The sequence below is a fragment of the Alligator mississippiensis genome, chromosome 7 (genome assembly GCF_030867095.1).
Source record: "Alligator mississippiensis isolate rAllMis1 chromosome 7, rAllMis1, whole genome shotgun sequence".
NCBI lineage: Eukaryota > Metazoa > Chordata > Crocodylia > Alligatoridae > Alligator > Alligator mississippiensis.
The window spans coordinates 33445289-33455258 of record NC_081830.1 but is presented as its reverse complement, the minus strand read 5'-3'; positions in this window follow the sequence as shown (position 1 = coordinate 33455258).

Here is a 9970-nt window from a genome sequence, read left to right as displayed (position 1 = left end):
TGGAGGCAACTCCTAGCAGGGTGGGGAAGGATGGCCAGGGTGTGGTGGGCAGCCACAGCCCGCAGCAAGGAGAACTTTAGTATGGAGGGAAGGATTGTTGGAAGGGCATCAGAGGTGGCACACAGATGCCTTGCAGGGAGCAAGGAAAGAAGCCAGGAACCACTGGCCCATGCATTGCCCCCAGCCTGCAACAGCTGTGAAGTGTGGGACCCCCTCTTGGGAAGAAAACCAGCTGGTTATTTGAAATCTAGCTAACAACGTGCTTTCTTCTGTGTGTGCCTTTCTCAGACTGGGCTAACATTGTGTTAACATTAGCAATTTCCTATTGTGGGCAGTGGTCTGGGTGGTCATCATTGCCTTTTCCCCTCCTCCCTGCTCTTTAGGCCCAAGGTCCCAAGACGAGTTTATCCACCCCTGGCCAGGAGGTGAGCTGCTTCCTTTGAGGGAAGCTGAGATGCAGAACCTCTGGGCATTGGCCTGCATGCACTGCTGGGAGAAAAGCAAGCAGCAGAACTAATCCACTAAGCCACTGGCTCTGTCCTGCCTGCTCATAGTGCCTCCTTCAGGCAAGCGTGGGTCTGTGCTCTTCCGATGCTTGTTCCGGGCTTGCAGACTCTGATGTTCACACGGGCCTGGACACATCATGCTTGTGGGTCCTGCTTCTCTCCTGCTGGAACTGCTAGTAAGAGTGCGTCACCCCCCAAAACCGGGATCCAGTGGGGCCTTGTCAGGGGGGCACATGCTCACTAGTGATGTTCCCCATTGATGGTGCCTTGGGGATGGAGGCAAGCGGTGCTGGAAAGTACATCACTGAGAAACCGGAACTGGTGGCTATGGTGGGGAGAGAGGACAGGGATCTCCCTGGGGCACAGAGTAGGGGAGGGGGCATCTCCCAAAGGCACCTGCCTGCCTGGCCTATCACCTTCTATGGCCAGCCAGGGACATTGGTGGGACAGTCGGTGTAGGTGGCTGCAGCTGCCCTGCCTGAAATGGCTGTAATTCCATAGAGTGACCCTGCAGCACTGTATGCACCTCCCATAAATGAGGCCCCAATGTGTGTCAGCATGCAACATCTGCCAGGCACTTGCAGAAAGCACTCCTGCCCCTGTTCGTTTACACATGCATGAAACCTGGAGCTATGTGCAGGTGCACACTGCAAGCACCCATACCAACAGCCATGTACACACACACACACACACACACACACACACACACACATGCTCAACAGCTAATTTCAAACACCCAACATACATGTGCACCAGCTTCCTGTCCTCTGTCATTCAGGATGCATGGGTCAGGGGGCTCTTGAAGGTTGTTACCTGCAACCAGCCTCCTGGAGTTCGGGTGCAATGCAGAAAGAATGCCTCAAATTTGTGTCTGGGGGTGAAAGCTCGGATTGTCTCTTGCGCATTAGCTAGTGGGTTGGTACATCGGTCAGTCCAGCTCAGCAAAACTGCCCAGAAAATGGGAAGTGTTGCATGACATGCACTGATGACCCCTAAGTCGGTAGGAGAAGGAGAGTCTCAGAGGCCCTGTATTTATAGTCGAGATGCGCCCACCCCGTGCCACCTCTTATCGCTTTCTTGCTTGAGATAGCGAGGAACTAAGTAAAAAGGGGATAAGTCCAGACACGTGTGGGCTCAGTCCTTGCCAACATCAGCCCCCTGCTGCCCAGTTCAGGCACCAAGGGTGCATTCCCTGCAGATCTGGGGGGTCTCCAACGTTTTGGCTTGCTGCACCTTTTATCAGCTCATCTGGCGGTCAGTGAAGCCTGTTACTCCCAAGGTTCTCTGCAGTGTCTTAGCTTCATTGCAGCTTAGCATCACTACAGTCTTCTCCAGACTCCTGCACCTGCCAGGCAGAGCAGAGCAGATTGTGAACCCCATGTAACAGTCAAGGGAGTGCCACGTTCTACCACCTGGAAAGTAGTAGTCGCAGGAACCTGGGCAGAAGCATGGATCTGCTCCATCCTTTGCTGAACATGAATCATGTGGGAACAGCCTGGTTTCCTCCCCGGGTTAGCCAAGGGATGGCACTGGGCACAGTCCCCTTGGGATGCAGGAAGGCTTTGTAAGGCATGGCAAGGGCAGTCATGTGGGAGGGGGATGGGGGCTGCTGCACACCCTGGCCTGGTGTGACTGGGCCCACCTGCCTGGGTCAGCACCTCTGCCCTCAGGGAGGACACGCAGCGTCAGAGGCAGGACTGGCACGTTCCCCTCATAGGAAGGGTGGCCCTGGAGATGTCTCTGCCTCATGCTCAGCTTGAAATTGGATAGAAGCCACCTAAAGAGTGGTTCCACCTTTCCAAGCACTGACTTGAGACCTGGTTGGCTCTTTTTATAGCTGGAGAGGCATTGTGATCTTGTGCTCATCACTTTGCACGTGTGGCCTGTCTATGTTTATTGTGTGAGTTGCCAGTGCATTGTGTGATGTATGTAACATGTATCCGGGCCCTAGAAGTCTGGAGTGGGGAGTGAGAAGCACCCTGCCCTTCCCTGCCTCAGCTCCCTGCAGCAGCAGCAGAAGGCATGGGTACTAGTCTGCAGCCACAGAGCAGGTGCAAAGGAAGTGCTGCCTGTCCAAAGGGGACAGGGGCAAATCCTGAGCCACTTCTGCACTGCCAGGGTAAGGGGACAAGAGGTGGGGACCTGTGGAGGGGCCAGAGCGGGAGCCTCACGCAGCGGAAGGGTAGGGCAGAGGCTGGTGCCTGGGTGCTGTGACATAGGAGGCAGTGCTGGCAGGGTTGTTAGAGGGGGTGTTGGGCCTGGAGGTAGCTAGGGGGGGCTGGGGGCAGAGAAATGCTGGCAGCAGGGCTTGCAGCATGCTGAGGGAGGCCAGGGCTGCAGGTGGTGGGGCTGTGGACAGTGGTGGGGCATTGCTTCTTGGTGTCTTGGCTAAGAAGGAAGGTGGAAACTATCAACCACCTCTTCTGATACTGCCCATACACCAGGGAGGTGTGGAGAATAATCAGACTCCTCCTGATGGTAACAGGGGTCATCACCAACCAGAGAGGCAGTTCTGTACAGACACTTGACCAAGCAGCAAGGGACTCTGATAGCCCACTTTGACCAGTTGATTTCCTGCTTCAGGAATGCCTTGTGGAGGACCAGGAACCTGCTTGTGAACAGACGCATGAACCCTGCAGATGAGGGCTGCATCAAAAGGGGACTGAGTGAGATGTACTGGTACTACAGGAAGATGATAGAAGATGATGGGAAAGAGATGGTGGAGATCATATGGAAGAGAAGGGACTGGCATAGCTTGTTCAGAGATGGGTCTCCTGAGGAGAGGAATGATGATAACAACAATAGTGACTGAGATGATGACAATGAGTACAATCACAAGTGAAAGGACTGCAGAAAGAGGTGGGGGAGTTAGGAGAAGGGTGAAGGAAGGGGGAGAGCACTGAGGTTGTCTTTGGTGTACTTGTGACAAGTAAAATTGATGGTGATGGGCATGTGGCAGTGTGGGTACATGGCTGCAGTGTGGTCATTATAAAAGGCATGAGAACAGTGTAACTGTAAAAGTGTGTGTTGGACTGTCAAGTGAACCATATCGGTCACAAGACAGGGTGTGTGTGTGTAATTTATATTTTTTGCAAAGTCATTTTAGTCTAGATGTGCTCCCTGCCTTAAGTGGGGTTTTGACAGTGGAAGATAGGCATGGGGCTTGCTCCATCCACTGGCTTGGTATTGCAGTGTTTCCAGGAGCAGTGCACCTCTCCTGGGGAGAACAACCTGTGTCCAGGACAGACTAATGCTTTGTTCTTACTTTTTTCTGCTGTGTGTGCTGCTCACCCATGATTGCTTTCCAAGTTCTGTGCTCTTCCACACACTCAGACACTTCCTCCCTTGTTATTTCTGTGGACCTTTTAATTACAATCCTTTATTCCCTGCCACTCCAAATTCAAAACCCCACAAATTTCCCATGTGCTGCTTCATCTCTAAAGGTAAAGGTTAATGCCTAGACAGGACTGTTCAGCATTGAAATTAAGCAGTTCTTAGACAGTAGTAGTAGCTTATTTACAGCTTTAGTCAAAGCAGTATAAATGAACAATGTGTGTGTGTGTGTGTGTGTGTGTGTGTGTGTGTGTGTGTGCACGTGCATGCATGTGTGTGTATGATAACACTATATAATTCATAGAAAATGAGGGATGGAAGGGACCTCAGGTCATCTAGCTCGAGGCCCTTTCTCAAAGCAGTGAACAAACTCCTCCAGAAGGTGATGGGTCAAGACCTGACCAGAGAGGCAGTGCTATTTGGCCACCCGACCAAGCAGCAAGGGATCCCAAAAGCCCACTTCGATCAGTTTGTCTCCTGCTTTGGGAACACCCTGTGGAAGACTAGGAACCTGACCAGGCCCTTATTCTACATGTATTTGCACTACATGCAGAAAGAATAAGGGCCAAAATCAAATAGAATATTCCTGTTCTATTATTCATTGCTCCATTTTGGATAATTGTACATTGTGTTCTGTTTTAATTTTTTGTAAACTAATAGAATGGATAATCTTATTGTATGCTTTTAGTAGAAATTATGAATAGGAGCCGCAAGTTACAATGGCCAGTAAACTGAATATGAGCCAACAGTGCACCCTTGTTGCAAAGAAGGCTAACAGCATACTGGGCTACATTAGTAGGTGTGCTGCCAGTAGGTCAAGGGAAGTGATTCTTCCCCTCTATTCTGCACTGGGGAGGCCACACCTGGAGTCCTGTGTCCAGTTTTGGGCCCTCCACTACAGAACAGATGTGGACAAGTTGGACAGAGTCCAGGAGAGGGCAACAAAAATGGTGAGGAGGCTGGGGGACATGACTTCCGAGGAGAGGCTGAGGGAACTGGCCTTTTTTGGTCTAGAGAAGAGAAGGCTGAGGGGGATTTAATAGCAGCCTTCAACTACCAGCAGCCTGCAGGTGCCCTTTGGACAGGCGGCACGTCCTTTGCACCTGCTCTGTGGCTGCAGACCAGCACCAGCACTTTCTGCTGCTGTTGCAGGGAGCTGGGGCAGGGCTAAGCTGGGCAGGGCAGAGCAGGCTGCTCCTCACCGTCCCCCACCCCCATGGCTCCTAAGGCCCTGCCACACATCACATACTTTATGAAATTCATTGGCGAATTGCACAATAAATGTAGACCAGCCACACATGCAAAGTGATGATCACAGGATCACAAGGGCTCTTCAGCTACAAAAAAACCAACCAGGTCTCAAGTCAAGATTTTGGAAAGGTGTAATCGCTTTATAGGTGTCTTCTTTCCAGCTTCAGTCTGTGTGTGTGGCACGCTCCTAAGGGACATATCTGGGGCCACCCTTCCTATGAGGGGAATGTGTTGATCCTGCCTCTGACCCTGCCACGTCCTCCCTGAGGGCAGAGGTGCTGACCCAGGCAGGTGAGCCGAGCCACCCCAGGCTGAGGCGTGCAGCCCTTGTCGCCCTCCCACATGACTGCCATTGCTTGATGTGTCATGCCTTATAAAGCCTTCCTGCGCCCCAAGAGGGCTGCACCTGCTGCTGCCATCCGTCGGCCATCCGGGAAGGAAGCCAGGTTGTTCCCACTTAGTTTGTTCTCAGCAAAGGATGAAGTGGCTCCGTGCTCCTGCCCAGAATCCAGGAACCCGCTGCTCTCTGGGCGGCAGAACATGGTGCTCCTTTGGCTGTTATATGGGGTTTGCAATCTGCACTGCTCCACCCGTGAGGGCTTTACGACAGACGCCACATGTGACCAGGGCATCACAAGGTGTGGGGGTTTCATCCCTCCGAGCATCCTCAGCCCTGCTTCTGGCTTCTCCGCAGGCATGTGCAAAGGTGTTCAGAGAACAAAGATGCGTGGCAAAAGCCCCTTGCAAACCACAGGAGCCGGCCAGTTTCACGGTGGCTCGTTTTCAAGGTGTCCCCCACCAAGCCTATCAAGGACTGGCTGATGCCCAGAAACTGAGGGAGTGGGTGTGTTTTAGAGCTGTTCAGGCCTGCCAGCGCCTATGCACAGCTGGGACATTTGTGCACACCAGCATTAGCTAGTGCAAGCACATGCACTTATAGGTAGAGACCTATTTCAATCGCAGCAAGAAAAATGTGATTTTTGCAGGCATTTTGTAGTGCACGGAGCCAATTTTGTGGTCTTTTCATGGCGAACCTCCCCCACCACTGATTGACCAAGGGGCCCCAGCAGTCCTGCCCCTTGCCGCTGATTGGCTGAAGGGCCAACTACTCATCTTCAGACTGCAGCATTGCATCTGGCTTTTTAAAAGATGGTACTGAAACCCTTTCATTTTCTTGATTTGTGCCTTCACTGAGTCTGTCACTAGCTTAGCCTCTCAGTCACTCTTCTCAAACCATGTGCTCTATGGCTGCAGGGATTGCTGGGCTTTCTTTGTATTCTGGTAGGCTCTTTTTTGGGGGGTGGGATTCCATACACAATTGTAGGAAATACCATTTTTCACGGTGATCATGGAAACCACTGCAATTTAAGTAGATCCCTGCTTATAGGAGTATCTTTGTGCATCTCTACGCTTGCATGTGTACACTTGTTTGTGCATGTGCATGTATATGCTGGGCTGTTTACACACTTTGTGCATTTTATTAATTTAATTTCTATGTCATCTCTCGTAAAAGGCTTAGGGCAGCTTATAATAACAAAGTCGTAAAGACAAATAAAAATAATAATTCCCCAAAGAACAACCAAAGGTTAACACTACCCCGCAGGTGCCTGCTCAAATAAAGGTCATTCGAAAGATGTGCAGTCAGGATCTAACAGGCCTTAAGGGAAGGGAACAACAGCCTCCCATGTGGTTTGGCCATAAGAACTGGTGCACAGATGGTGCTTGTTGGAGGTTGTTCTCTGGTAAGCTTAGGAATTGTGACTGAGCATAAGGGAGGAGAGTGTCCATTATGTACATAGGACTCAGGCCATTTAGGACTTTATAGGTCAAGACCAGCACCTTGAATTATGCCTGGAAGGCTACAGGAAGTTATTGCAAACTCTGGAGCATTTGGTTAATCATGTTCCTGGCACCCTACCCATTCTGCGCCAGCTACCACTGCCGAAGTGTCTTCAAGGGTAGCCCTATGTGGAGAGCACTGCAGTAGTCTAACCTTGAGGGCATGGAGGATAGTGGTGAGATCTGAATCTTGAGAGAAAAGGTTGCCAGATAAAGTTGGTGAAAGACACTCTAAACCACTGCTGCAATCTGAAAATCCAGGTGTGGCAAGGGATCCAGGAGCACCCCAAGGCTGTAGACTTGAGTGAAGAGAGGAGGCAAAACCTCTTAAATGATAGATGTCCCTATCTCCCCAAGTAATGAGATCTGCCAACTACCATCACCTCTGTCTTTTCTGGATTCGGCGTCATTGGTTCATTTGCATCCAGTCCTCAACTGTAGACTGGCACTGGGGAAGGACTCAGACTGGGGGACCAGGGTCAGAAGAGGAGAGGTAGAGTTGGATGTCATCAGTATATCGATGTCCTCAGATACACACTAAACCTATCTTGGGGGACCCAACAATCAAAGTCCCAAAAGGAGGATGAGCACTCATCCATCATCACTCTCTAGGATCTCCCTGTTAGGAAAGAGCAGAACCAGTTAAGAATGATCCATGGAACACCCACCAGGTCATAGATGTGCTATCACTATCAGCAACTCGTGGTTAATTGGACCAAAAAGCTGCTGAAAGAGCCAATAAAATCAACAGGTGTGATTTCTCCTGCTGATCTCCAGGCAAAGGACGTAAGGACAGTCTCAATGCTATATGGAGAAAAAGAAAAAAAAATCTTTGCAGCTGACACTGCCATAGCATAGCAGTCCTTTAAAAAACATCAATGCCTGTATTTTTCTATCAACTTTGGGACTGAGAACCATCTGAGCTGTAACCACCTACCCTCCCACTCAACTGTCCTCAGTTCCTCCCCTCAGGTCAGAAGGCCAGATCAAAATGGTGCTATTTCAGTTCCTCTTGAACCCAATGGATATGTTTTTACTAATCCTGTAGTCAAGGGGTTGATAGACTCTGTGTGGGGTGGAACATATAGTTCAAGAAGAAAGAACTCTGCTTAGTCAAGGAGTGTTTGGAGTAGTTATATGTGAATTTTTCAAGTGTCACTAAGGAGGACTAGTTGTTTTGTTGGAAGTTCAGGTAGCCTCAAATATACTGCTCCAAGATATGATTTATTTTCTTGGCTTGGTCATTCACCTGGCAAGGGTAGGCAGACGAGAGGTAAGTGTGAACTCCCAGTAACTGTATGGCTTCAAACCAGAATTTGGAAACAAACGGCAGTCCTCAGTTGGATACAATATATTAGAATACTAGAATCATCATAGAAAATTAGGGTTGGAAGGGACCTCAGGAGGTCACATCTAGTCCAACCTCCTGCTCAAAGCAGGACCAGCCCCAACTAGATCATTCCAGCCAGGGCTTTGTCTAGCTGGGTATTAAAAACCTTTGAGGATGGAGATTCCAGCACCTCTCTGGATAACCTGTTCCAGTGCTTCACCACCCTCCTAGTGCGAGAGTTTTTCCTAGTATCTAACCTAAACCCTCCCTTGCTGCAACTTGAGCCCACTGCTCCTTGTTCTGTCATCTGTCACCACTGAGAACAGTCCAGCTCCAGCTTCTTTGAAACCACCCTGCAGGTAGTTAAAAGCTGCTATTAAATCCCCCCCCAGGATATTCTGGGAGTCCTGAGTCTGTCTGTGTCTTTTGCAGAGGGAAGGAATGTGCATAGGATGAAGTGGACCATCTTTGTAACTTGATCCATCACAGTCAAGATTGTAGGAAAACTAGTCAGACCATGGTGAGTCTGGGCGGGGTGGGAGGTGTTAGGGTTAGGGTTACAGTTGAGGTGGGGGGAAGTGAGGAGGAAGTGAGGAAGGATTGGAGGAACGAGCAAAGATTATTGGCCTTGTAGTAAGGGCACATACATCACAGGAGTAAATAAAAGGCCTGTACCATCTTGTGCAGCTGTGGCAACCCGAAGTAGCAGGAATCGAGACAGTGCATTTTTTCCAGTCAAGGTTTCCATTCAACAGAACTGTATCTTAAACAAAGTATGGTCTGCTTAATACAGGGGTGGGCAAAATACGGCCTGTGGGCCGGATCCGGCCCGTGAGGCCATTCTATCTGGCCTGCAGGGCCCCTAAAAAAATCTTGAAAATTTTTATCTGTCCTTGGTTCCTGTAAAAAATGACAGCACCCAGGGGCAATAGGACCCAGGGGAAGCCTGGTGGGCTCCTGCAACAGCAGGGCCCACCTGGCCCCACCCCCCCAGCCGGAAGCCCCACCTGAGGCTTCTGGCCTGGGAGCACTCTGGCCTGGGAGCACGTGGCTGGAACCTCAGGTAAGGGGGTGGGGGGGAGGGCAGGGGACGAGCTGGTGCGGAGCATGGGGAAAAGCAGCCCCTCCCCCGCCCCGTGGACAGTGCTCCCTGCTGCAGCCACTTGCAGCCCACACGGGGCTGTCCTGAGCATGCACAGGCAGCTCCATGCGGGCTGCGAGCGGCTGCAGCACAGGGCGCTGCCCATGGGGCGGGCAAGGGGCCACTTTTCCCCACACTCTGTACCAGCTCTTTTCCTGCCAGTGAGCAGGGGGTTGGGGCTGTGTGCTGCCCCCCAGCCTGTACTGCAGGGCTGGGGGGGGCACTGGGAATGAGCAGGTGTGGGAGCACAGGGCCTGCACTGGTGTCCCAGGACCAGCGCCCACAGGGCCCAGAGCAGAGTGGTAAGGGTATAGGTTCCTGGCCAGCAGGGGCTCTATGCAGCTGGGCCAGCTCCCCCCTCTCCCTGCTGGTGCAGCCTGCTCCTGGCTCCACAAATCCCTGCCAGCCTGCACCCTGTTCTGGGCCCCACCAGTGCTGGCTCTGGGACACTGGTCCCAAGACACTGGTCCCAAGATGGTGACCAGGGGGTGGGGCATCTGTCAAGGGTGGCCCTCCATAGCTTGCCAAAATTGGGTAAGCCCCTGGCTTAGTAAGACCAAGAGACACCAC